Source organism: Pseudonaja textilis, unplaced genomic scaffold, assembly GCF_049901715.1.
Source record: "Pseudonaja textilis isolate UNSWEBS1 unplaced genomic scaffold, rPseTex1.2 PTEXSCF20, whole genome shotgun sequence".
Classification (NCBI taxonomy): domain Eukaryota; kingdom Metazoa; phylum Chordata; class Lepidosauria; order Squamata; family Elapidae; genus Pseudonaja; species Pseudonaja textilis.
This window is the reverse complement of record NW_028262864.1, coordinates 812,636-840,057: the sequence shown is the minus strand read 5'-3', so window position 1 is coordinate 840,057 and position 27,422 is coordinate 812,636. Positions and strand designations below refer to the sequence as shown.

The window sequence follows — 27,422 nt, the reverse complement described above, 5'->3', positions numbered from 1 at the left end:
TTTTCTCATACTAGGAGTAGAGCGTTCCTTACATAACATCTTTGAAAGTATCTATAGATACTCACGACTGGCATCTTCATGTCTGAAACCCAAGTTCTATCTCCCCCTTATAATTCATTTGAAGCAGAGAAGTGACAATAGTTTCAACAGCAAAAACGCCTTTGGAAGCTTGAGAGTGGCCTTGGCAGAGTTGCCACCTTGGCAGAAGTGGCTGAATTAGAGACTTTCTGGTCTCTGATGGAAAGGGAAACGATCAGAGGTTGTATCTTTTGTTGATGTTCATCATATCTGCTCTGTAACAAGGAGCACATCTATTCATTTCCAACAGATCATCAATCATGGTCATCAGTTTGGCCACCTGAGCCTCTCTTTCCGCTCCTTTGGCCTCGTTGTTGAAAGCCAGGTACCAGTTCCCGCATTAAATTTTCTAGAGATTCACCTTTCAGGAAATCTTGAACAAGATGATCGTGTAATCCTTGGCTTTAAGGCCAAAAATCTCTTTGATCTGCTGAACCACGTCCATCTCCTGGAAGAAAGAAGAAGAATCCATCACTTGCAGAATGACGTGGGGACCTGGGGAACAAAACTTGATGCACCTTCTCTCTTCTGCAGCAATATCCTTGTCTGGAGGACTGGTAAGGGAAAAGCCAGGCGTATCAACAACCACAAGCTTCCTGCCCTTCAGCTGCACCTCCTCGTTTTGGTATGCTTTTGTTACTGACCAATATACCCATTCAAACTTTCCACTGAAGACTTCGCTTCCCAGGATTGTGTTTCCCGTCGCACTTTTCCCAGTTCCAGTTCTGCCCACCAGGATGATCCTCCGTTCAGGCCCTGCAACCCAAAGGGGAGAGGAGAGAAGAAGGGGACTGGTGAGCAGCATATGGCCATTGTAGCCTGTCCCTCCACCCAGGACAGTAACCTTCACCCCCTTCACCCACCCACCCAACCCCAGGGACCAAGACTTTTGGTTTTGGAAACTTTTGGTTTCCAGCATCTTTAACGAGTCAAAGAATCCTTCATGCTCTCAGTGCTCATTTTGCAGAACATTCAGAAGCAGCATTGTGTCTTCCTCTGTTTTCTCGGGGAGCAAAGAGGGCTGAATGGTTGAACCTGAAGTGCAGAGGGGTTCCTGACTCATCCTGAGCACATGGCAGGTCAGCCTCCTTGAGGGCCTCCAGGACAGGTGGAGTCCCCCCATCCACAAAGGTGATCAGGAGTTGGATGTTATCCTTCAGGTCCTTTTCCCAACATGGAGAGCATGGAATCAAAGATGTGTTTCTGGACATGAGTTGAATGGGCGAGGAAGGCCTAGGCCACCAAGCAGATGGCATCCACGTGGTCAATGCCCCCTGGGGTGGAGAAAAACTCCAAGAGCATCTCCAGTTTGTCTTGCTCAGCGTCTCTTGTGCCTCTAAAAGCTGGAGTGTCAATGGTTGTGAGAGAATAGGGAATTCCGAAACCCTTCTGATGGTGCAGCAAGTAGGCTGTGACTTCAGACGTCCTGCTTCCAGCTTCGCTTCTCTGGGTGGTTTCATGAATGAGTTTGAATCTGAAATTATCTTCCCACTGGACACCCAGAATGTAATTGATAATCCCATTGATCAGAGTGGTTTTCCCACATCCTGTTGCTCCCATCACCAGGATCACTTTATTTGGCATTTCTGAGTTCTCCTTTCCAAGCTGGTACATCAGACAGGAGGTGGAGGCATCAGAGGGAACTTTCTCCAGAGGAAGGGTGAACACTAATGGCTGTCTGTCCTCCACCAGGGAGCTTTTCTGAAGGAACTGGTGAGCTACGTTTCCTCCATCTTCTTCCTCCAGTGAAGTGGAGAACTCCAGCTCCTCGCTGGAGACACCCAGAGCTCCATTATCATACACAGCCAACCAGGGGTGGGATTCAAATTTTTAACAACCGGTTCTGTGGGCGTGGCTGAGGTGGTGGGCATGGCTTGATGGTCATATGACTGGGTGGACATGGCTTGGTGGTCATGGCTTGTTGGTGGCCAACTCAATATCACTCACATTGAGGCACGCATCTCCTCGCCTGGCCTCTCATGACTGTGGGGATGCTGCAACAGTCGTAAGTGTGAAAAATGGTCATAAGTCACTTTTTTCAGTGCCATTGTAACTTTGAATGGTCACTCCACACAAGCAAAGTACCAGCAAAGGAGGGGAAAAAAACTCCAGAGAAGTTCCTGAGACAGGAAGTCTAGTCCTGCCAAGAATGTAATAAGGGTTAACAGAGAGGCAGTTTCTGTAAGCAACACCAGAATGTTTCCTTCCTGCCTTCCTTACAGGATTAGGCCAGTAATTTCTTTTAACAACCGGTTCTCTGAACTGCCTAGAATGTTAACAACCGGTTCTAGTGAATAGATGCTGTCGCGTTGAGCGACCGGTCTGTTGTTTCGGCTTTCTGGTTGATTGCTGAATTCCTCTCAGAGAATAACCCTCGCAAGGGTGAATTAGTCCTCGCAAGGACGAAGTTTAAAGTAACCCTCGCAAGGGTGAGAAAATAGCCCTCGCAAGGGCGAGGCTAGGCAAGACTCTCGCAAGAGTGACTGCCAAGCAAGCTCAAGAAATAAAACACACAAAACACAAATGATCTTTAAAATGAGGCAGCACTTTGAGCCTGGGGGAGATGGGATTCCCCGGCTGCCCTGGAACAGATGGAAATGTCCGGGCTTCTGCTTCTTCTGCTCCTTCCTCCCCCAGGCTTTTTGCTGTCCCCTTTTATTGTGCTAATTCAAGGGAGGAGGTGAGAGAGGAATTTTACAGGAAGGTAAAGAGATACAATGTTAATCTTTTAGACCAGTCTACGTGACATGAGCCACGTACTCTGTAGCTGCTATTTTGTAACTGCTATAGACAGGCATATCTTCTTTGAATACACATTCTTTGTCTGCGGTTAATCTTTTATTAACTCCCTTCCTGTCAGTGCTTTCCTTCTATAATGTTCTGAACTGAATACGTGCTTTTTAGCAAGATTTCTTTTTGTGGAAAAATACAGGACAGAGCCAATGTAAAATAGTCACAATTCCTCCTTTTCTTTATTTTTTGTGCTCATGACTCTAGGTAGAGTTCTTTCTCTTCCAGAGTAGTCTCACAAGGTGGCAACAAGCCCTTCGGTTTGTTGATGCCTTGCTGAACCAGCTCATACGAGGAGAAGTCCTCATCCCCCGAGTCGTGGCTGGACCGAGTTAAGAAATTTTCTTTGGGAGAAAAGAAGTTATTAATGTCTATTTTCTCCTCTGACTCTTGGTCAGAGTACCATTCCAACAGCGGTTTTTTGACCAGATCTTTTGATTCAATGCTGGATGTAAGAAAGCTAACTGTTTTTTGAGTATTGTTAATTTCATTGTCAAGTGTTTTCAAACGATCCCTCAATAATTTTAGTAAATGTCCTATTACACATGGACCAATAGTACATGCAAGAAGCAATAACACTAGAGGACCTATTAAGGCTGATAAGAGTGTTGTTAACCAGGGAGAAAAATTAAACATTCTTTGATACCATGACTGTCCTTGTTGTCTTTCATTCTCTCTATCCTTCAACCGTTTACGTAATTCAGCCATGGAATCTTTAACAATTCCTGAATGATCAGCATAAAAACAACACTCTTCTTTTAATGCTACACATAATCCCCCTTTGTTTAAAAATAATAAATCCAGACCTCTTCTGTTCTGAAGAGTCACTTCAGCCAGAGATGAGAGAGAATTTTGAAGAGCAGTAATTGAAGTCTCTATTCGTTTGAGATCTTCATCTATTTGTAAACTAAGAGTAGCTAATTGTTGATGACCAACAGCTAAAGCTGCTGCACCTGTGACTGCACCTGCTGCCCCAAGGCCTAACAATACAGATAGTGTTACAGCTGTTATTACTTCTCTTTTTGATGAAGGGGAAATTGTGGAGGTTCAAGTTTATTAATAAGTTCTGACCCTGGATAAATTGTGATCTTTGGAATCAGTGTTACCTGAATGCAAAAGGATTTCTGAGCAATAAGAACATCACCATGAACCCAAGCAGTTGCTCCTGTGGAGCATGCCCATATAAATTATTACCTGGGATAAAGAATTGTCCTTTGAGGCGAGCTGTGATATTGCCATTGGAGGTGGTGTATAGAGGAGCATAGCCTCCAATGTTAAGGTTTAATCTTTCTTTTGGTAAATATACATCACAGTGATATCCAGATGAAACCTTCTGACAATATTGAGAGTGACTGGCAGGTATGTTTCCTAGGCAACATCCCTTACCTACTATGTCAGTGATAGTGATGGAGGAAGTATTCCATCTGCATTGTGTGTCACTGGTGGAGTTACTAATAGGTTCATTGGAAGCCACTGCTTCATAGAATGGTGGCAATTCAGATAAGCAAAGCCAACATTGATCAGTTTTGGATGAATCATTAAGTGTAGTTGCTAACAATTTGTAAGAAGAATTAACCAATTGTACTAATGGATTCACCTGAATATTGGGTTTTTGTAGAAAGTTTGATTTCAAATTGTGATTGGGACCAATATCATAATTAGACATAGATATAGAAAGACGAATTGTAAAAATATTCCCTTCATCTCCTAGACCATCCCACTGACGTCCTCCCCAAGTAAACCCAACCATCCATTGTTTTTTTGTAAGTGTCTTTCCTTTTGCAGTAAATGTGATTCTGAGTGGATTTAGTCTCTGTCCACAACAAGGCCTTGAAGAGCAGGGAAGATGTTCTTGAGCACGGGTAATATGAATATAGTCATTTTTGGTAGGCGCTTCCCACCAGATATGACCTGTGGATACACAACTCCATTTTTACAATATCTGTCAACTACCCCACTGAGGCAGCACGAGAAGCACCAGTACTGTGAGCAGGACAAAAATATAGTCTAAAGTTGTGAATAGGTGCTGGAGAACAGGAGCCTTGCTTGTCCCATATATCAGCTTGTAGTTCTTTATCTGCAAATTTTTCTACTCCTGTCCCCATTTCAGCAAAATCCATGAAAAGCTGAGGAAACCATGGCCATCTAGTATAATTAGTGGTGGTGTTTAAAATATTTCCTTGAAAATCAAGGATAGTCCAGGTATAATCTTGAGGTTGATGTTCATTTGTAGAAGGTTGTATGTTTCGAGGAAGGCGATGATAGCCAAATCTTGGAACAGCACGAGATGCAGACCGCTTAGAGATGGAGTTGTCAGCGATGAAGACAGGATACCCAAGATGGCGAGCTCGAATGGGAGCTGTAGTCTTACGATGAGTGTCATCAGGGATGAGGTGGCGTCTTCGCACGACAGGTGCTTTGTAGTGAACAGGAACCCAGGAAGATGAATGATGCAATATGCATTTGGTGACATCACAGGGTGGAAAGCAGCAACGAAGATGCCATTGCAGTTTGTCTCCAGGAAAAGTTGTCTCAGAATTAGCTTGAGATGGCAATGTAGGAAAAGCAGAGGATAGTGGAGGAGATGCCACTGAAGGAGTGGAAAGTAATAGAACAGTGTGATTAAAGTATGTGTGATTGTGAAAAATCCTAAGCAAGAATAAGATCCTATAGTAGATAGAGTAACATGTATAGTTAAAAATATTAAACAAGGAGAATAGTAATAGTGAACAGTAATGTCAGAAGTAGGAGAAAGAAAGCTACCATTGTGTTGGAAAACATAATTACATGCAGAAAGGAGATTATCTTTAAAAATAAAGGTAACAGTGTCAGCAAGAAAAGTAAAAATAGCATCAGGAGATGCCCTGAATTGAGAAAAGACAGGAAATATTGATATCAGAAGAAAAATTAGAGTTAGAGTTAGGTTTGCCATGGTAAGGTCTGACACAGCGAGCAGGAACCCAAAGCACTCGATCAGGAAGTTGGACAGCAGCGTAACCTTTTCCCAGGTGATGAGCTGTGCAGGACCTTTCCACGCAGGATCTGGAAGCTGTCTGAAATAAACAAGAGGGACGGGAAGAGGGAACTACTGGCTTGGTGAAGTGGCGAGAAGCCGCTGTGGAAGAAGGAGAGCCAGTAAGATTAAGAAAGTTAAGAGAATAGAGAGTAATGTTCAAGATGTTTTGTAACGCCGGGAGGTTCGGGGGCCTAAGCCTTTTTCCCTGTTTGCCGATCAAGGGCATTTTTCAGAGTTTGGTTTGCCCTTTCCACAATAGCCTGACCTTGGCTATTGAAAGGTATGCCAAATTTATGTGTGATTGCCCACTTATGGCAAAACTCAGCAAAGGAGAACTGACATAAGCAGGACCATTATCTGTTTTGAGAATTTTGGACATCCCAACGTTACGAATGACCGGATACAGTGATTAATAACATTTTTAATAGCCTCTCCTCTTTGTAATGTTGCCATAATAAACCCTGAATATGTATCAACTGATACATGAATGTATTTCAGGGAGCAAAGGGAGGATAATGAGTTACATCCATTTGCCATGTATCACAGGCTTGAGTACCCCTAGGATTAACACCTTCAGGGATACCTTTGGCCTGCAAGCTACATGTTGGACATTGTTGAATTATTGCTATGGCTTCTTGATACGTAATCCCAAATTGCTGTACCAAGGCCTTCTTATTTTGATGGAAATAGTCATGACTCTCCCCAGCTGAAAGCTGTTGTGGAAGAGGAGAGGAGGCCATAATTTTACAAGCCTCATCTGCCATATGATTGCCTTCTGCCAGGAATCCAGGCAATTGCTGATGACTTCTGATATGAGCTACAAATAAAGGTTTCCCTCGCTTTTTCAGCAGTGTCTGAAGCTGTAAAAAAGTGTCATGAGAGAAGGAGGGTAACAGGAGAAATATATGCATCGAAAATATGAGCAACCATCTGAGTAACATACATGCTATCAGATATTACATTTAAAGATTCCTGTGGAAAAAGAGACAAGGCCAAAGAAAAAGCAGCTAACTCAGCTTGTTGTGCTGAGTTCTGTGGGACAGTTAAACGTTTGTTCCATTGAGCATTTTCACACCATGCACATGCTCCAATATTTTTTGAACCATCAGTAAAGACAGTTAAGCCTTCCTTCAATGGCTGTTGGACAAAAGGTGATTGTAAAACAAAAGGAACTGTCTTCAACACCTGCAGTCGTGAATCAGATGGAAGGTGGCATGACATAGCCACACCAATCTTCCAATGCATCCTGCAGTGTTGTGGAAGTCTGAAAAGAGGTTCCCATTGACTAATCTTAAAAGGAATATACAATGTAAAAATATCCATTCCCATCAGGGCTTTGGTTCTCTTGCGCCCTTTTTGTATAAGAAAAGCCATTTGTGCTGCTTTAGTAAAAATAGAGGTTTTTGGAGTATGTGGTAGGTGTAACCATTCCAAGAAATGAAGATTTTTGCATTAGATACTTGAACAATTATTGCAGTCAGTAATTGATGAGTGGAAATAATAGCAAGAGAAGGTGGTGTGTCTGCAAGTGCACGGTTTACCCATTGAGTTGCTAGGGCTGTGTTTACTTGCTTTAAAGCTTCTAGATGCTGAGCTGAAAGATAGACCTTATCTGCAGGATTTTTAATCCTACTAGTGCTTGAAAAAGCGGTGATAGCATCTGTGTGGTTAGAGCAAGATATGGTCTAGCCCAGTTAATAACTCCCAAGTACTGCTGTAATTGAACCAATGTGGTTAGCTGTGGAAGTGTGAGTGAAGGAATATGTGGAGATGCTGAGGAAGCTAAAACCTTGTGACCTAAATATTGCATTGGGTAGTGAGACTGGATTTTTCAGGTGCTATATGTAACCCTGCTTTTACTAATGTGGTCAAGAGGATCGGAAAAGTTTTTTGTACCGTCCCCTTTGGCCCATCAGCTGCAATTAAGATATCATCCATGTAATGATATACAAGAAAATTAGGAAATTGAGATCTATAAGGATGCAGAGCCTCATTGACAAAATATTGACACATGGTTGGTGAATTAAGCATACCTTGTGGAAGAACTTTCCATTGATACCTAGATGTGGGTTTAGAGTTATTGAGTTCTGGCACTGTAAATGCAAAGATGATTCTATCCTTTTGTGCCAGAGGTATAGAAAAGAAACAGTCCTTTAAATCTATTATTATGAGATCAAATCCAGCTGGGATCAAATTAGGATTAGGCAGACCATTGAGTGTAACAGAAAGAGTTGGTTTTGAAGCTTGAACAGGTTCCTGCAATGCAAACAAAGAAAGAGGTTCAAAAAGAGGCAAAATTATAAGTGTAGCAACTACTGTCCCCTTTTTTAAAGAAAAGCAACGATCTCCTATTGCAGCCAATGCAAGATTATTAAGAGCAGAAGAATCATATAAGTAAGGAGCTGCAACCACACCCTCTATTGTAAGAGAAGAATTGGGAATAAGCAAGACAGGTGTGGAAGGAGGAAGAGGTTTGAAAAGCGTTGTAGTTAAAGGAAGAGTAAAAACAGCACCAGGATCATCATACACAAGATCCTCTAACAATACCACAGGAAACGTTGTGGCAGTTAGTTCAGCCTTTGTGGCGGGGCTAGCTGAAGACCCCTCAATTAGTTTCCCGAAGGCTGTGAAGGAGAAGGATTAGAATAACAATTTGAAGCCCAATGATAGCCTTTCCTGCAGCGAGGACAGATAGTTTTGGCTTAGATGAAGAGGGTGGACCTCTGGTTTGGCCACAAAGCAGCTCCTCCCCTGGCTTACGACATTGATTTTTAAAATGTCCTGGCTTGCCACAGTTAAAACAATTGCCATTGCGTGTTAAAGCAAAAGCATCAGGAGGAGAAGTGGTAGCAGAATTAGGATTTGGTAATGAAGCTGTGATTGCAGTAAGCATAGAAAAAGCATTTTCCAATCATGCAATAACATAACTGTATTAGCTGTAACCAAAGAATCAAGTATTCCCCTAGTAAAAGGAGAATGCAATCCATAAGTTGTAGCTGCATCTTTTATATTTTTCAAAACTTTAAACTCAATGTTACTATGAACATTTCCTCCTCCCCCAGGGATGATAGTCATAGGATAAGCAGAAGGTTCTTCTGTTTCTAAAGATAGAGGTGATGACAAAAGATTAGTTATGATTCCTCCCATAGGATTCATAATAGGAGAATCAGAAAGAGAAGAAAGAGCAGGAGGAGGAGGGGAAGAAATATCTGAATAAGGAGGTGGTAGGGAAGAATTTGATTCCAAATGAGCTGCAAGAGGCTTAGAAGTTTTTGAATTAGAAGAGTGGGAGTCAGAAGAAACAGGAGAAAAGGAATTTTCAGGAAGACTAGAAGGAGGATAAATAATTGTTATAGCAGCCATTATTGCTCTCCAAGAAATAAGAATATCCATGGGAGCCCTGGGAACTTTATGTAAATATTTTCCTAATTTTTCCCAGTGAGAATGGCTAAGAGTTCCAGCAGATGGATAGGCTGGACAGTGTGCCTCAATATAAATTATAAATTTATTTAAAGATTTTTTAGAAATAGGGTACACAGTGGTACCATTGGTTTTTTGAAAGGAATTAGCTTTCTTCACTAGATTATAAAGTTCGTCCCTATGCCCTGACGAAACTTGAGAAATTGAGGTGCCCATACTTACTTTTTTGTCGACGTAGCCTATACCAGGCGAAGAAGAATGAGGTGAAGAAGATGCACTTCTAGACAAAAGTCACACCTTGGAACCAGAAAGGCGAAGGGATCCCAGACGATTAGAGATCCCGGACGAGCCCCCAGCTGTCGCGTTGAGTGACTGGTCTGTTGTTTTGGCTTTCTGGTTGATTGCTGAATTCCTCTCAGAGAATAACCCTCGCAAGGGTGAATTAGTCCTCGCAAGGACGAAGTTTAAAGTAACCCTCGCAAGGGTGAGAAAATAGCCCTCGCAAAGGGCAAGGCTAGAGCAAGACTCTCCAAGAGTGACTGCCAAGCAAGCTCAAGAAATAAAACACACAAAACACAAATGATCTTCAAAATGAGGCAGCACTTTGAGCCTGGGGGAGATGGGATTCCCCGGCTGCCCTGGAACAGATGGAAATGTCCGGGCTTCTGCTTCTTCTGCTCCTTCCTCCCCCAGGCTTTTTGCTGTCCCCTTTTATTGTGCTAATTCAAGGGAGGAGGTGAGAGAGGAATTTTACAGGAAGGTAAAGAGATACAATGTTAATCTTTTAGACCAGTCTACGTGACATGAGCCACGTACTCTGTAGCTGCTATTTTGTAACTGCTATAGACAGGCATATCTTCTTTGAATACACATTCTTTGTCTGCGGTTAATCTTTTATTAACTCCCTTCCTGTCAGTGCTTTCCTTCTATAATGTTCTGAACTGAATACGTGCTTTTTAGCAAGATTTCTTTTTGTGGAAAAATACAGGACAGAGCCAATGTAAAATAGTCACAAGATGCGAACTGGTAGAATCCTACCTCTGCAGCCAACACCCGTGCTCTGTATGCCGTCTGGGGCTTCAGACCTTCAATGGGATAAAACTCTTTTTTTCTCCCAGTCCTTTTTTCTTTCTTTTTTTAAATTTAAAATAAACTTTATTAAAGATTAAAAAGAAAAATATAAGCAATGTATAAGATACAATGTTTCTTTGCAAAGGAAACCAATATACAAATATAAACATAAAACATATATATTTCTAATCAGCTAAGACGGTGTGATCATTTATTGAACACAATTTTACTAATATTCATTTTCTATTTTTGGTATATGCTCTTAATCTAACCACTTCATTTTTCAAATCCTTATCTTTTAATTTCCTGGTTTTTCTCCTAAATCCAATTATACTATTTTTCCCAAGCTGTACTATATTTTGAGTCTGCCTTATCCCTAAGTTTTTGTGTAAGTAGGTCCATTTCAGTGCAGTCAAGTACTTTCTGAATTATCAAATTATTTGTTGGCATTTGGTCACCCTTCCAGCATTGTGCCAATGCAATTCTTGCTGCCGTGATAATATGGAGAATTAAATATTTCGTTTCTTTTGCATAGTCCCCTTTTAACATTCCCAACAGAAGTATTTCGGCCTTAAATTCTAATTGTATATTTGTAATTTCTTTTATCCAAATTCTAATTTTTTTCCAAGTGCCAGATACCACCGGTAACACATTTTGTATTGGTTTTCTTTATAAACAACCAATTTTGTTTTTTTATAATTTTGTTTCCAGACTTTTTCCAATCTTCCAGATTAATGTGCCCTACATTCCTTGCCCATGCAATCATTGGGCCTTTAACTATTTCTTCCACCATTTCAAATTCTAATAGATAATTGTACATTTTAGAAATTAATTTTTCATCTGTCCCCTCTAATATTTTATCTAATTGGTTTGGTTTTACCTCAATTCCAAATTCTTCTATATCTTCTTTATATCTCGTCTTGAGTTGTAAATATGGCCACCAGTCTATTCTCATCCCTTGTTCTCTGAGTTCTTGTTTCAACTTTAATTCTCCTTGGGAATTTAGGACATCATAATACCTAATCTTTCTTCCAGTTTCTAAGGCATTGGGGTGGATCAATGCCTCCATGATGGAAACCCACTCTGGAATCTTCATATAATGTTTATGTTTAATCTCTTTCCACACTTTTAATAATGAGCTTCGAATTACATGTCTATTAAAGTGTGTGTATGTCTTATTTCCAGGGTTTCACATGAAGGCATGCCACCCCGCCTCTAGATCATGCCCTTCTAGGGTTAAGATTCTTTTATTTCTCAGATTGGCCCATTCTTTAATCCATGTTAAGACTACTGCTTTATAGTATTGTCGGAAGAAAAATCCTTCTGGGTTCAGTTCCAAGTGGGGAAAAAGACACTGGAAACATGGAGGCTGTTTGGAAGGTTTAATGGTGGACAGGACCACATGGCCTGGAGCTCCAGAGTGAAAAGGATGGATGATCACATGCGTCAAGGTGAAGGAAGAGATCAAGAAAGGGCTGATATGCTGGGAGTGCCTGGGTTTTATGACCTTTGTTGGGATTTGAATTGAAGCTTGTTTCTAATTGGTTGTCAGACTCCCATGAGGCCACGCAGGGGCAACTCTGAATGCTGTCCTGAGTTCCAGGCTTGGTTGAGCCTTGCTGGATGATGATGCACTGAAAGGACTTTTGAGCAATTGCTATAGTTTTACCTGGAGATCTTTGTTATGTAAAGTATTCTGGCCCAGGCCTTAATCGTCCACCCATTAACAAAAGTGGGGGTGAGCGTCTGCTTCTGAGGTGAGTTTTTGCTTCTGAGTTTCTACTCTTTTTAGAGGAAATATTCTGCCTTTTTAATATTTCCTAGGATATTTCAATTTTCTAGGAGGGGGTGGGTGCTAACTTCCTACAGTATATTTCCCAGGTGGGGAGTCCAAATCCAATTATCTTGTAGTGAACTTAATTTTATTCTCGCTTTTTTCCTGACCAAATGAATTTCATGGTAATTTTATTTAATTCATTAAAGAATTTTTTTATCTAATTTAATTGGAATGGTTTGAAAGAGAAATAGTATTCTTGGCAAGATGTTCATTTTGATAGTGGCAATTCTCCCTAACGTTCATAATTGTAATCTCCCCCATTTTATTAAATCCTTTTTTATTTCTAATACCAGATTCACATAATTATCTTCTTTTATTGTTGAACATCTTGCCGTGAGCCAAATTCCTATTTATTTTTTTTAACAATTTGTATACTCATTGTTCTGCTAATTTCTATTTTTGTTTCTCTGTTAGATTTTTTGTTATCATTTTGGTTTTGTCCTTACTGATTATTAAACCTGCCACTTCTCCGCATCTATCTCTTTAATTAAATTTGGTCCTGATTTAATTGGTTCTTCTATGAAGAATACAAGGTTGTCTGCAAATGCTTGGGCCTTGTATTTTTCTTGTTTAATTCTTAGTCCTTTTGTTTCCGAATTCTGTCAAACTCTCCTCAACATTTTTAGTGTCATGATAAAGAGCAGAGGTGAAAGTGGACATCCCTGCCTGACTCCTTTTCCTATTTCAAATGAATTTGTCATTTCTACATTAATTATTACCCATGCTTTTTGTCTTGAATATATTGACTCTAACATTTTTTCCAACTTATTCCCAAATTTCATCTCCTTTACTTGTTGTCTCATAAATTGCCAATTTACTTTATTGAAGGCTTTTTGAAACATCCAGAAAAACTAGTGCAACCTGTTTTTCTGGATGTGCCTCATAATACTCCAGGATATCTAGTACTGTCCTTGTGTTGTTTTTTTAGTTGTCTTGTTGGAAGAAAACCATTTTGATTTGTGTGTATATATTTACTTAATATTTTTTTCAATCTCTCAGCCATTATATTCATAAATATTTTGTAATCGGTGTTCAATGAAGAAATTGGGTTGTAATTATTATTTTTTAATTAAAAATAAACTTTATTAAGATTAAAAAGAAAAATATGTACAATACATAGAATACAACCTTTCATTACAAATGAAATCAATATACAATTATATAACAAATAAACATAAAAATAAAATGTATACATTTCTAATCAACTAAGATGGTGTGATCTTTTATTGAAAACAATTTTACTGATATTCAGTTCCTGTTTTGGATAAACGTTCTTAATCTAACCTCTTCATTTTTCAAATTCTTATCTTTTAATTCCCTTATCTTTAATCCAGTTATACCATTTTTCCCAAGCTGTACTATATTTTGAGTCTACCTTATCCCTAAGTTTTTCTGTAAGTAGGTCCATTTCAGCGCAGTGGACCTACTTACACAAAAACTTAGGGATAAGGAAGACTCAAGACATAGTACAGCTTGGGAAAAATGGTCTGTAATTTTTTATGTGGGTGGTATCTGCACTCTCCTTCGGTATTAATGTAATATATGCTTCTCTTCACGACATTGGTAGCTTTGCCTCTGTAAGTACTTCATTATAAATTTCTAAAAGGATTGGATCTAGCATTTCACCTAAATTTTTATATAATTCTGTGGGTAATCCATCTGTTCCGGGGTTTTTGTTGTTATTTTGTTTACTAATTGCCTCTTTTAGTTCCTCCTTAGTGATCTCTTCATTTAATCTTTCCCTTTCTTCTTCTGTTAGTATTGGAATATTTTCTTCTGTATACTTGTTTGATTTTCTCTTTACTCATATCTTCTTGTTTATAGAGTTTACTAAAATATTCCAGTACTATTTCTTTTTTCTTTTCCATATTATTTTGTATCTTTCCCTCCTTATCTTGTTATTGTTGAATCCATCTCTTTTCTTTTTCCATCCTTAACTTATATGCCAGCCACCTTCCTGGCTTATTGGCATTTTCAAAGTAGTTTTGCTTTACTAATTTCAATGCTCTTAAGTTTTTTTCCTCTTCTAATATGTTCAGTTTACGTTTAGCTAAACTATATTTACTTATGATTTGCTCGATCTCTGGTGTTAATTGCACTTGTATTTCCAATTTTCTAATATCATTCTGTAACTCATTACTTCCTTTTTCTTTTTTCTTTCTGGCATTGTATGCAATTGTTACTCTACTTAAATGGGCTTTCATTGTGTCCCACAAATTCTGTAAAGAGGTATGTTCTTTTGTATTTACTTCAAAAAACATTTCTAATTCTTTCTTAACTTTTGCTAAATATTCTTTATCTTTCAGAATTTGTGGGTTCAACGTCCATCTCCCTCTTTGTTTTGATTGTCCTTTCCATGTTACTATTAGGGGGGTTATGATCTGCCCATATATTTGGTGCTATTTCTATTTGGACTATGTCTTTCATTAGAGTTTTACTTATCCACGCCATATCAATTCTGGACCATGATTTGTGGGGAATAGAGTAAAAGGTGAACTGTTTTTCTTTTGAGTTATATATTCTCCATATATCTATTAAGTTTTGTTCTTCTACCATATTAAAGAATGTTTTTGGAAGGGTGTTCTTTTTTTCTTTTTTTTACTAGTACTTTGATAATCTTTTTTTATGGTCCGCAACTGCGTTAAAATCTCCTATCATACAAATATCTTCTTTGCCTAATTCTAAAAAAATTTCATGTATTTTTTTGTAGTAAGTATCTTGTTGTTTATTGGGGACATAAATTGCAACAAGTAAGAATTTCCTCTGTTCCCATACCACTTCTAACATTAATGTTCTCCCCACTGAATCTGCATATAGTACTTCTGCCTCTATACCTTCTCTGACATAAATTGCTACCCCTCTTTTTTTTTCTTGTGATAGTGCTGTATAAAGTTTTCCTAATTTATTATATTGTAAATATTTTTTATCCTGAGTTCTAATGTGTACCTCCCAGAGGCACACTATTATGCATTTTTTGTTTTGCCAATTTCTTAAAAGTTTGGTTCTGTTTTGATGGAGAATTAACTCCTTTTATATTTAGTGACAGTATTTTCAAATCATTTTCCATTTTCTTTCTTTGCTGCTATTAACTGTTTCCTGTTGTTCCTTGCCTCTGTTTGTGCCCTTATTCTTACTCTGTTCTCTTCTTGTGGTCTTTCTTCTTCTTTCTTTTCCTCTTCTTCTTGCTCTTTTCCATTCTTTTCCAATTGTTGATCATCTTGGCTGGCCGATTCCAGTTTTTCTCTGCTACTACCGAGTTTCTCTGCTACTACCGAGTGTGGAAGTGTTGTGCTTTCTCCAAAGTATCTATCTTAATCTACTTCCCTTGCCACGACACCAACATTCCCTCTGGTGTTACCCATCTGAACAGTATATTATTTTTGTTAAGTCCGGCAGAAAGGAAACGATATGCTCTCCGTTGCTCGCACAGTCTTTTTGGGATTTGCTTTAATATAATGATTTCTTTTCCTTTGTAGAATATTGGCTCATCTCTAGTAATTTTACAGATTATATCCCTTACTTTTCTTCATGTGAAATGGATGTGCACTTCTTTAGGCAGTCTAAATCATCTGATGTAGTTGATATAAACTCAGTAGACTTCATCCAACTCATTGAGTATCTCACTTTTGTCTCTTTGGAGCACCTCTGCAATTATGTCAGTCATTGTAGCTGTTAGGTCTTCCTCTTTACTCTCCTCCACATTCTGAAAGCGCAGATAAAACGAGGCTCTCTCCATTTCCAGCTGGATCAGTGAGTTTTCCACTTCCCTATTCTGTTCCTTCATTTTCTGGTCTACAGATTCTAATTTCTGTTCTGTTTTTTTCTGTTCTTTGTTCAATCATTTGTAGTCTTTGGTCATTTTTTTGTAAGACCTCTTGGATCAATCCCACTTTCTCATCTAACTTCTGGATGTCATTTCTCACTTCTCTTTTCACTTCCTCCATTTCTATCTTCATTTCTCCATGGTTTCTGGTCATGCTTTCCTGTAGCTTTATCATTGTTTCTTGTATTGACAATAAGGTGGCCTGCATGGTCTGTGTGTTCATCGCGGAGGCTGTTTTGTCTGTTGTAAGCATTCCTTTGATAGATCTTTGCATAGATGGGGATGATGTCGCTGTGGCTGTTATTGTAGTGGGTTTCTTCCCAGTATTCACAGCAGTTGTCATAATACTTGTCATTTCTTGCAATATTCTAGGTTGCTGTCCTAATATTCTTTCTATCCTCTCCCACAAGAGCATTCAATATTCTCCTAATTTCTGTCTCTCTTTTTATTCTGCCCTACAACTCTATATCTTGTATTAGTTCCCACTTATTCCACTAAACTCCAAAAGTTATTAGATTATACAATTTTACTGGTCTATCCCACTGACCTAGACAACACTAATATTAACAGTTCACTGTTCTATTACTTCTAGATATTAAACGTTTAAACCGTTAGTTAATTGATAGTTTCACATATACCATCAGTTACCTATCTCCAACAATTAATATAACTCTATAAATTAGTAGTTCTATGTTTCAATACATTTTTAGTAACAATTATACTTTACAAAGAAGTGCAAATAAACAATATATTTAGAGTCTAATCAATATATAATTATATAAACCTAAGTATTTAAGGGTTTTTATCACAAAATGCCACTAAATAACAAGCGTTATTAAAGTAAGAAAAAGAAGAAGAAAGAAAAGAAAAGATCAACTACAATGTTCTTACATGTATAAATATAAATATTATAATCACAGATAACAATTAATTTTAGATTTAAAAGTTCCAATCAGATTGCTTAAGTCTTACTGTAATATTGGTGGCTGTAGACTTAAAGGGTTAATTTTTACTTTCCACCTTCAAAATGTCCAACTCTTCAAATTCTGCACTGTCACAGTCAATCTCCTTCTTTAGCCTTTATATCGGCTTCTTTGTATCTTTTGTTGTTACAATGTTCAAGGAAACTCGAGGAAAATCCACTTTGCTGCTTCAATCAGTTCACTTTCACCTTCTCTTTCAAATCACAGTCAAATCACAGTCAGTCTATTACTTTCCCTTCTTCTTTGTTCTTTTCTTCTCTGCTGCTGGCAACACTATTCGCCCTCTCCCTTTTCCGCTCACCTCACCATTAACTCTGTCTGTGTGCTGCTTAGAGCTTTCTCCTTCACTGTCTCTCTCTGGGCTCACTCTTTCTTCAGCACTTTCCACCAAATCAAACTCCTCCACTCTCACCACTTTTAACACACCGTTCTCTCTCTTCGCTTCCCTTTTCTATCTTGTGAGATGTCGGGTCTCCAGGTTGGCCATTGAAAGCCGACACTTCAGCTCCGGCTTTGAGGGCTCCTCCGTTCGCATCACTGAGGATCGCACCTTCCCACTGTAGCTCTGAAGGTTCGCCTCTTCCTCACCGATCCCCCCAGGACCAATTTTCACTTCAGACAGTCACCGGGGCACTGAATTTCAGCAACAAGGGGCAGAGTGCTGTCACCCTGTGCTGCTTCGAACCCACCTCACACTGGAAGTCCCAGGGCGGAACTTCTGAAGGGAGGATGGTTCCCTCCTTCAGGACCTTCAGCCCAGTTCTGGTCCAGTTCTCCCCACAGCTCCCAGGCTGAAGAGCTGCATGGCCTTTTCTGCTCCCCTCCTTGGCCAAAGAGGGTGTCTCCATCCTTCCTCTCTCCAGCAGAGCAACTCCAAAGGGCTCCAGGGAATCTGGGGAGTCTCCAGGGGCCTCTACCTTCGGGACCATTTCTGAGGCCGCAGGACAGATCCCTCCCTCCCTCCCTCCCTCCCTTCCTTCCTTCCTTCCTTCCTTCCTTCCTTCCCCTGCAGAGAAAAACCTGGCTTGCAAAGGCTACCGAGGGCTGCAAGGTTCCGGATCTGGGATCAAGAGAAAAACTGATGCCCAGGATCAGAAAGGGGGATTCAGCCCCTGGACCCCCTTTCCCCCAACCTGCCCGCAACCCCAAGCAGCTCCTCACAGAGCAGGGCCCAGGGCCCCCCGAGTAGGACAGGGAAAGAGGCAGCTGGAGAGGCTGCCCCCCTGCTTCTCCCCCCGATGGGGACAGGATTGGGCCCTCGGGGAGCCCGGTGCGAATCCTGCCTCCTCCTCCTCCTCCTCCTCCTCCTCCTCCTCCTCGCCTGGCTTCTCTCCTCTCATGCTGGGTGTTGAGGTAATTCCCTGTTAGGAGAATGAGCGCATACAGGGAGACGTATTTGAGAGAAGTGTTTGAATAATACACACACAGCACACAGATACACTGTACAGTAAATGTCGGTTTTTACTTCCAGAAAGTTCTAAGCAAAGTTCAAGATAGGTAATCCAAAGTCATTCACAGGTAAAATCAGTCAGTTTTCAGTCCAGGGATAATCCAATAACAAAGTCCAGTATCATAAACAGTTCAGTATCAGACTTACATCAAATCCAAGAATAACAGTCAATACAGGAACGGCAAAACTCTCCCAACAGAAGGAAACAGAGAGACTCACTGAGACACACTCTCTTCTGAGACTAAGACTAAACAACCCAGGTTTCTGGCTCCATCTTATGGCCGTTTGAGAAACCACAGCCAATTACACTTTTAGATTTTCTTAAAGAGACAATATTAAAATGTCTATCCTGGTTTATATATTTCCAACCCAAATAGCTGTTAGGTGACTTACATTCCTAACATTCTCCCCTTTTGGGTAAGACAATATATACAACCTTACATTCTAAGTCCATAATCCTCACAGCTAGCCTTATGCTTTATAGAGTATTGGGCCTTTGTAAAATTATCTGCTATATTGTTTTCTGACATACAGTATTCTAGCTTAATCAATTTACTTTGCACACATTGTCTCACATTTAACTATCTTAAATCTGTCTGTTTCGTACTTGTCTTAACAGCAATATTTGACTCCATTTGTATTGCTGATTATCTTCATAAACAATAGAATCTGTTACATCAATTCCCATGTCAATTGGTAGTTGCTTATACAAAACTAAATCTGTACATAGTAAAGACAAGCATGAGAATTCAGCCTTCATTGTTGACAAACTTAGATGTTTCTGTCAAATAGACCTTCATCCAATCAACACCTTTCCCAATAATACTACAGTACCTGATGTAGATTTTCGTGTATTTATGTCTCTAGCAAAACGTGCATCCGCATATGCAGTTAAACTCAGTTCATCTTTAGGCTCCAAATACAATGCATAATGCATTGTTTGTTTCAGATATCTTAACACACATTTAGCAGCTTGCCAGTGCCTTTCAGTCGGCTCAGAGTTAAATCTTGCTAATTGGTTAACACAGTATGCTATCTCTGGCCTTGACCAATTACTGAGATAAGATAAACTACCAATCAAGGACTGATAAATGTTCTTATCAAAAATAGGACTTTGAACATCACTATGGCTAAATTCCTGGCTCATTGGTGTTTTAGCCGGCTTACAAAGTTCCATTTTAAAACTTTTTAGTAATTGGTTAATTTTATCTGCCTGTGAGATCTTGTATCCTCCCCTAGTTCTATCTATCTTTAAACCAAGATATTGTTTGATTTCTCCTAACTGTTTTATCTTAAATTTCTAACAGTGAGATTATTTTAGTAGCTTCTTGTTCAGTTTTGGTGATTAATGCTATGTCATCAGTAAACAATAGCAACAATGAAACTACACCATCACTTTCCTTTTTAAATAAACATGGATTAGCCATGTCAGCTACAAAGCCTATCTTATTTAATTCCTTAACTATACACTGGTTCCACTCATATCCTGATTGCTTCAAGCCATAAAGACTCTTTTTCAATCTCCAGCAATCAGTTGTATTATCATTTTTGATAACTAAAGGTTTCTTTAGATAAATAGTGTGTTGCAACGGTGCATGCAGATATGCCATCTCTACATCTAAATGATTTATAATGTATTTCTCCTAAGCTGCCCACACTAAGGCTGCTCGTAATGTAGTAGCCTTCAGACTAGGTGCAACCACCTCATCATAGTCATTTGTTGTCTGATCGAACCCTTGTGCTACTAACCTGGCTTTATGGGTAACAGTCCCATCCACACTAGTCTTATAAATCCATTTACACCCTATGGCATGTTTACCAGATGGTAACTTAACATTTTCGTATACCTCCAACCTTTGTAAGGTTCCTTATCCATTGCATTGTGCCAAGCAGCCTGATCCTTAGCAGGATACAGTTTTAGTTCATTATAGTTACCAGGAACTGTATTCACTTGGCATACAACACTAGCCTGATATCTATCAGGTGGTCGTGTTACTCGGGTTGAATGTCTTGGTAATACAGGGCTTACTGGTGGACTCTCCTGTTCCACCTGCTCCTGTTCTTCTACCTCCTCCTGTGCCTGTTCTTCCTCCTCCTGTGCCTGTTCTTCCTCTTTAATGGCTATTGATGGTTTAACTATTTCATCATTAGGGACTACTTTGGTGTCAATAATAACATAATTGCTGGATTCCTGTTCCAGTTTATTCCACCCAATGTGCTCAAGAAATTTTGCACTAGCGCTACAGTAAACATTAGCTGTGCCTGGATCCCAGAATCTAAACGATGTATGGTTGGCCTTGTAACCTACGAAAAATAATTTCCTAGCTCTATGTTGCCCTTTCAGTCTTACTTGTGAGGGAATATGCACCCATGCTGGAGCTCCAAATGTGTGTAAATATCTTAAATTTGGCTTTCTGCCATGCCAACGAGTGAATGGCAATTCTCCAGTTGTTGTATTTACTACATTGTTTAACACATGGTTACTACACATTATGGCCTCACCCCACAATGTTTCAGGCAAACCTGAATCGGATAACATAGTGCAAGCCATGGCTTGTAATGTTTGCCCTCTTCGTTCTACAAACGAGTTATGTTGTGGCCTATAAGGTGCAGAATGTTTATGCTCAACACCAGCCAATTTCAACATAGTTTGGAATCTTTTGTTAACAAACTCAGTCCCATTATCAGTAACTAAAGTAATTACTTTACTTTTCATTTTTCTCTCTGTAAACCTTAGCCAATTAAAGAAATGTTGGAATGTTTCTTTTGTTTTTCATGAGATAGCAGAAACCGTACTGTGAGTAATGGTCCATTATACTCAAAACATAGCAGGCACCTCCCAAACTGGGTTTCTTAGGACCAATTATGTCAGCAAACACAACCTCTAAAGGTTCTTTGGTCTTAAAACCATTCAGTCTGTTTGCTGGAGTAACCTTGCTTTTCTCCTGACTACAGGCATTACAGTTTAAATACTTGCTACAGGGTTTTAATTTTACTCCCTCTGACAATTCAACAGTTTGTTTCAACATTTTGAAATTAATGTGCCCTAGACCTCTATGCATTAAATGTATACATTCGTCATGTGGCTTAACATTGTTATAAACTGAGTTAGCCATCTTCAACTGGTCATCATGTATCACATACAAATCATTCTCTAAAGTAGCAGGAACACTTTTACCCTCTTTCTCTATTATAAAGTTATCTCCCCTAAAGGTTACTACATAACCAAGATTAACTAAAGCCCTTACTGATAACAAATTAAATTTCAGTTTAGGTACATATAACATAGTTAAATGCTCATTTACACATGAACAATATGCAGTACCTTCACCAGATGCTTTCATCTTCCATCCATTTGCCAATGATACATGTTGCTTACTCGTAGACATCGTTACAAACCTCTCTCTATCTTTAGTAATGCACTGCGATGCTCCACTATCAACTACCCACAAATCATGGTTTACAGTTGAATTGTTAGACATAGCTAAACTAACATGCTTCTTAGCTTTCTGGTGATTACCAGTATTCTGTTGTTTTCTCTTCTTACAGAATCTAGCTATATGACCCTTAGCCCCACAAGAAAAACATTTCCTAACAGTGTAGGCAGTTGAAGACAAATCCTCTTCTTGCGGTTGGTCCCTATCCAGTCATCTTCTTGCTTCTTCTAACAATCTTCCGGTTATGTCAGTCAATGTCAGTTCATCTTTGGTCAGGACTTCCAGTGAAGATACATAATCATCATAACTTTCATCCAATGAGGAAAGAATGATGCAAACCTGATGCAGCTCTGAAAAAATCAGTTCCTTTTTATGTAGCTCTTGAAAAGTTCTTTTCATGAAGTTCAAATTAGCTAACATATCTCCACCTTTCAGAAGATGTGCTCTAAACAGTTTATGTGTAAGATGTATGTGTGCACCTACACTGTCACAAACATAAATCCTCTTCAAATTCTCCCAACACCTAGCAGCAGACTCTTCTCCACAAATATGAACTAGCTGCTGGTCACTCAGTGTGAGTCCAATTATACAAAGAGCTTGTTTGTTGTTCAGTTTAAAGTCAGCAAGTTTCTTGGCATCATCCTCATTTTCTGGATCCCATGCATTTACATCTGGTGGATCTTGAACTGCAGCCCATAACCCTTCTCTATGCAGAAGTAGACTGCACTTCATAGATCAGGAAATATAGTTTCTTCCATCCAGCCAGGTTATCAGTGATAGACTTGTTGAAGTGTTTTGTGCCATCTTTACCAGGACAGTAACCCACAATTAAACAGTAAACAGCTGTCTGTATACGGTACTGTGTATTCACACCAACTCTCAGTTATCTGAGCCTGGTATGGCCTGGGCCCATAACCAGTGTTGAGGTAATTCCCCGTTAGGAGAATGAGTGCACACAGGGAGATGTAGTGAGAGTGATGTTGAATAACACACGACCAGCGCACAGTTACACTGAATAGTAAAATGTAGGTTTTTACTTCCAGTAAACGGTTAAGCAAAGTCCAACAAGCAGTCCAAGTTATACACGGTTATAACAGTCTTTTTTCAGTCCAGGGATAATCCAAATATCAAAGTCCAGTATCAAAAACAGTTCAGTAATAGACTCACAACAATCCAAGAATAACGATGATCAGCAACAGTCAATAGGGAAATGCAGGAACCAAAAACAGCGAACATCAGAACATCAACCAACTAGCAACTAGCAACACTCTCTGGGAAACCAGGTTTCTGGATCCATCTTATGGCCGTTTGAGGAACCACACCCAATTACAATTTTTAGCATTCCCTTAAAGAGACAGTATTAAAATGTCTATCCTGGTTTATATATTTCCAACCCAACTGTTAGGTGACTTACATTCCTAACACCCCACTCCTTTTCCCTCAGGCTTCTTTCTCTATCTTTTCCTTGGGTCCCTCTCCAAGTTTTCCCCCTCCCCCTCCAGGTCCCGATAGAGCAATGGGGGGTGGGGGGTTCTTAGTCTCCTCCCAAAATTCAGAACCTCCCCCAGAAGGGACCAAAGCTCCCCTCTTGCCTGACCTCCAAAGCCTCCATTCTGAGATTCGGAAGAAAAACGGAAGTTTCTGAAGAAGCAAAATTACTTTGGCTCCAATGCCTTTTTTTCCTTCTGTGGCTTCAGGGCTGAAAATGCCTCAGTTTCCCGCTTTCTCTTTTCCTTCCATTTATTTATTTAGTTAGTTAGTTAGTTATTTGTCAAGTAAGTATTAGATAACAGGTATAAGCAGGGTTGGGATTCAAATTTCTTAACAACCGGTTCTGTGGGCATGGCCTAATTTGTGGGTGTGGCTTGGTGGACATGTGACTGGGTGGGTGTGGCTTATACATAAATATTGTAAATATTTATGTAAATATTGTATTATATGTATATATATATGAGCAGCTTTTACCCAAAATAAGGCAAAGCAGATTGAGTTGCTTGCAGAATCATAGATTCACTCACAGATCTACCTTTCTGCAATCTGCTGCCTGAGTCTGCACTGAAAAATAGAAGCTTCAGTCCTAAGGAAGGTTTGGCTCTGCTCTCAGGCCACTTCTCCCCCATCCCCAATCCCCTAAATACCACCCCTGACTGGACCTCAGGGAAGCCTCCTGGGCAAAGGCAAAGCAGTACAACAGTGATTGAGATTAGCTAGAAAGCAGAAATTCGACAGGAGGCGGGGAGGGGCCAGTCAGTGGCGTGATTTGATGGTTCTTCAAACTGCACAGAATCGTAACAACTGGTTCTATAGAACTGGTCCGAACTGGTAGAATCCCACCCCTGCTTGGAAGGCAAAGTATGGGACAAAACTCCCACCTCTCCATCACCAAGGCAGCATCTGCTGAATCCTTGCAAAACTGGGCAAGGCAGAGAGAGGAGAGCAGACAGAGCTGAATTGGTCTCCCTCCCTCTCTCTCTCTCTCTCTCTCTTTGGCTGCCTGACTGGCGGGAAACGGCAGCTTTGTTGGTGCTGGACACACGACCTGCTCTCTGCCAAGGGTGGGAGGGAGGGAGAGAGAGATGCCGGGGCGAGTGGAGCAGTGTTGTAATGGGCTCCAGAAGGAGGAGGGGGTATCCAGTCTCCCCCATTGTGAAGCATGTGTCAAATTGGGGACTGGATCCCCTCCTCCTGCTCCTCCTGGAGCCCATTACAACACAACGCAAGAGAGGGAGAGAGCAAGGGACAGCAAGAAAGAGAAGAGAGAGCAAGGCGCTGCGAGAGCAGCGGGCAGGCCATGGAGGGGGTATTGGGTCTCCCCACTTCCCACCCCAGGCCAAAGAAAAGCCAGCTGGGCTTCTCCTTCCTTCCAGCCTTCCCCCTGCTCCCTTCCCCCCACTCAATCCTACTTCGGGACAAAGTTTTACTTTGTAAATTACTTTGTAAAACTCTCTAGTCCTATAAATTACTTGTCTCCAAACTTAGTTTTACATCTTCCTAGAACAGACTGATTTCTTTCTGGCATTTCTTTGTGTTCTTTTCCTTCCTTTGTCTTCCTAATTGACCACTTGGTCCCCTGTTAATCAGCAAAGATCCAAGGTGTGTAGATTGCTCTTGATAGTTGGAGGTGCCTATCAGTCTCTGGAGGAAGCAGGGGTGACATTTATGAAAGAAACAAGGATTTGCAAAGGATTTTGATGGCAGAATCATATGTCTTAACACAGGAAGGATGCAATTGGTTGCAGGCATATGTTTTTACAGAGGCCTATGTTTTACAAGAGAACAACATGTCTACAGAATAACAGGTTTTCTAATTAATACTATAACATATTCTATTATAGAATTATTTCCCTACATCTAAGAATTGTGCCAGTTGGAGCATTTGGTGAAGGAGATCAAGAGGGATCCCGCCCAAGACCTCTGCGGTGATCCTGGGATCTGCCTGATCTCCTCAGTCTCCATCTGCCACCACCTTCCCTGTCCCCAAGATCCCTTCCACCCTCCCTGTCACCCCATCCTGAGCAAGCTGCCCTCTGGGAGTGGGACACCTCTCTACCTCCTTCCCCAGAACGGGCCTGGTTCTTCAGCTGGAAGGAGACCAACCAGCTGCAGGCAGAGTTCCTCTGGAGGAGAGCTGTTGGTAGATACTTCATAGAATATGAAAGAAGTTGGAAGGGACCTTGAAGGTCAACTAGTCCAAGGGTGTCAAACTCAAGGCCCGCGGGCAGGATTTGGCCTGTGATGAGGTAGTAGACAAACTGTGTCTCCCCAAAAGCAGAGAAAGGAACTAGAACAGGGGTGTCAAACTCAAGGCCTGCATGGCCATCCAGGGAACTGTAAGGGTCTGGCCCACCTCACTTCAATTTGGCCCACGCCATCCCGATGACTTTGGTTGCCCTGCATGCTGCGATGGAGAACGGAGCTGGAAAGCAGGTTAGTGAAAGGATGTGGCTGCCTTGGGTAGGGGGTGAGGAGTGGGGTGAGGGTTTGGCATGGGTGGCCTGGCTGAAGGGCCCTCGGATAAGCCAGTATGGGGTGGGTGGGGCAGCTCTGCACCCGCCTTGCAGAGAGAGAGAGAGAGAGATTTGTGCTTCAGCCGAGGCAGTCAAGCTGCTGGCAGCGGCGGGAGGGGCAGGAGCCACCGGGATGCCCCTCCCAACCAGCCAGCCGCACGTTCTTCTCGTCGTCCTCTTCGTCTCCGTTCAAGCAGCGTCGGCCCCCGCAGGACAGGGTCTCATTCGGGGCGCTGCAGGATGCGGGCGGCCTCCGCGCCCCCACTTTTTTGGCTGCCAGGGTAGGGCTGGAGGGAGGCCCCCGGAGGCAGTTTTGGGAGCCCAAAGGGACATCTAGTCCACCCCTCCATGCTCACAGAGGAAAGTCTAGCTGAGAATCGTGAAGAGAGCAAAGAAAGCTGAGGGTCCCCGTAGGGCCTGCCCTGAACACCCCCCCCCCCATTGAGCTGCAGCCTCCTCCAATACTGAAGGGATCCCGCCTCCCACTTTCAGCTCCGTTCTCTGCCCCGAACGCTCTCAAGGTGACGTCACAAAGGACTCTGCCTGGAGACCGATGACGCTGCAACAGGGAGAATCCCAATTGGTGCTTCAGCTCGTTTCCCCCCCAGCTCAAAAGTCCGAGAAAACGTTTTCCCCACCTGCAGTTCAGACCACCCCGCCCCCGTCCCCGATTGCTCCTCTGCGGCTGGAAACATCTGGCCGGGACACATACACACTCCTCTCTCTCTCTGTTTCCTTCCCTCTCTCCCTCCCTCCCGCTCTCTCTCTCTCTCATCTGCCGTAGGAAGAGCTACCGCACTGGATGATGGGAGAGGGCAGCCCCACAGCCAGCGAGAAGTTGGGGGTCACCCACAGACAACCCCCCCCCCCAAAAAAACCCGAAGGGTTAGGGAGAGGTGCCGCTTCGCTTCAGGAGATAAAAACGCCGTTTCCTCCCTTGCAACACGCATCTCTCTAGCTCGGAACACACACACATATATAAAGTAAAATGTTGGAAGAAATTTCACCCGTATAAAGGGGCATATCTGGAGCGAAGCGGCGCCTGGCTGGGCTTGGAAGGCAAGAGAAATTTTGGCTCTCGCCTCGGAAGCCCGAATGGCCGTGGCGGTTGCTAGAGGCGGCGACCTGGGATCACCAGACGCGGCGAAAACGGCAGGAAAATCCTTGGCTCGCCCGGCTCCTTTCCCGGCTGCCCCAGGAGAGTATTTGGCGGGCTGCCCCAGAGGAGAGAGAAGGGGCCAAGCTTTCCTCCGAAGCCCCGGAAGCAAAGGGTGGAGACTCTTCGGGGAGAGAAGAAGCGTTGAAGAACTGGAGAGAAACTGCCTGACAGGGAAGACAATCAGCCCGTGGGACTCCTTGCCACCAGAAGTTGTGGGCGCTCCGTCACTGGAGGCCCTGAGGGAGAGACCGGGCAGCCCCTTGTCCGGAATGCTGGAGGTTTTCCTGCCCGAGCAGGGGGCTGGACTAGAAGACCTCCCAGGTCCCCTCCAGCTCTGTTCCATTCTAACTG

The 27,422-nt window shown here is 41.5% G+C and overlaps 1 pseudogene; it reads right to left on the bottom strand.

Annotated features, from left to right (window-relative positions):
• Nucleotides 1–253: 253 nt before the first annotated feature.
• LOC113450908 (GTPase IMAP family member 8-like) lies at nucleotides 254–17,947 on the bottom strand (annotated as a pseudogene).
• Nucleotides 17,948–27,422: the final 9,475 nt, after the last annotated feature.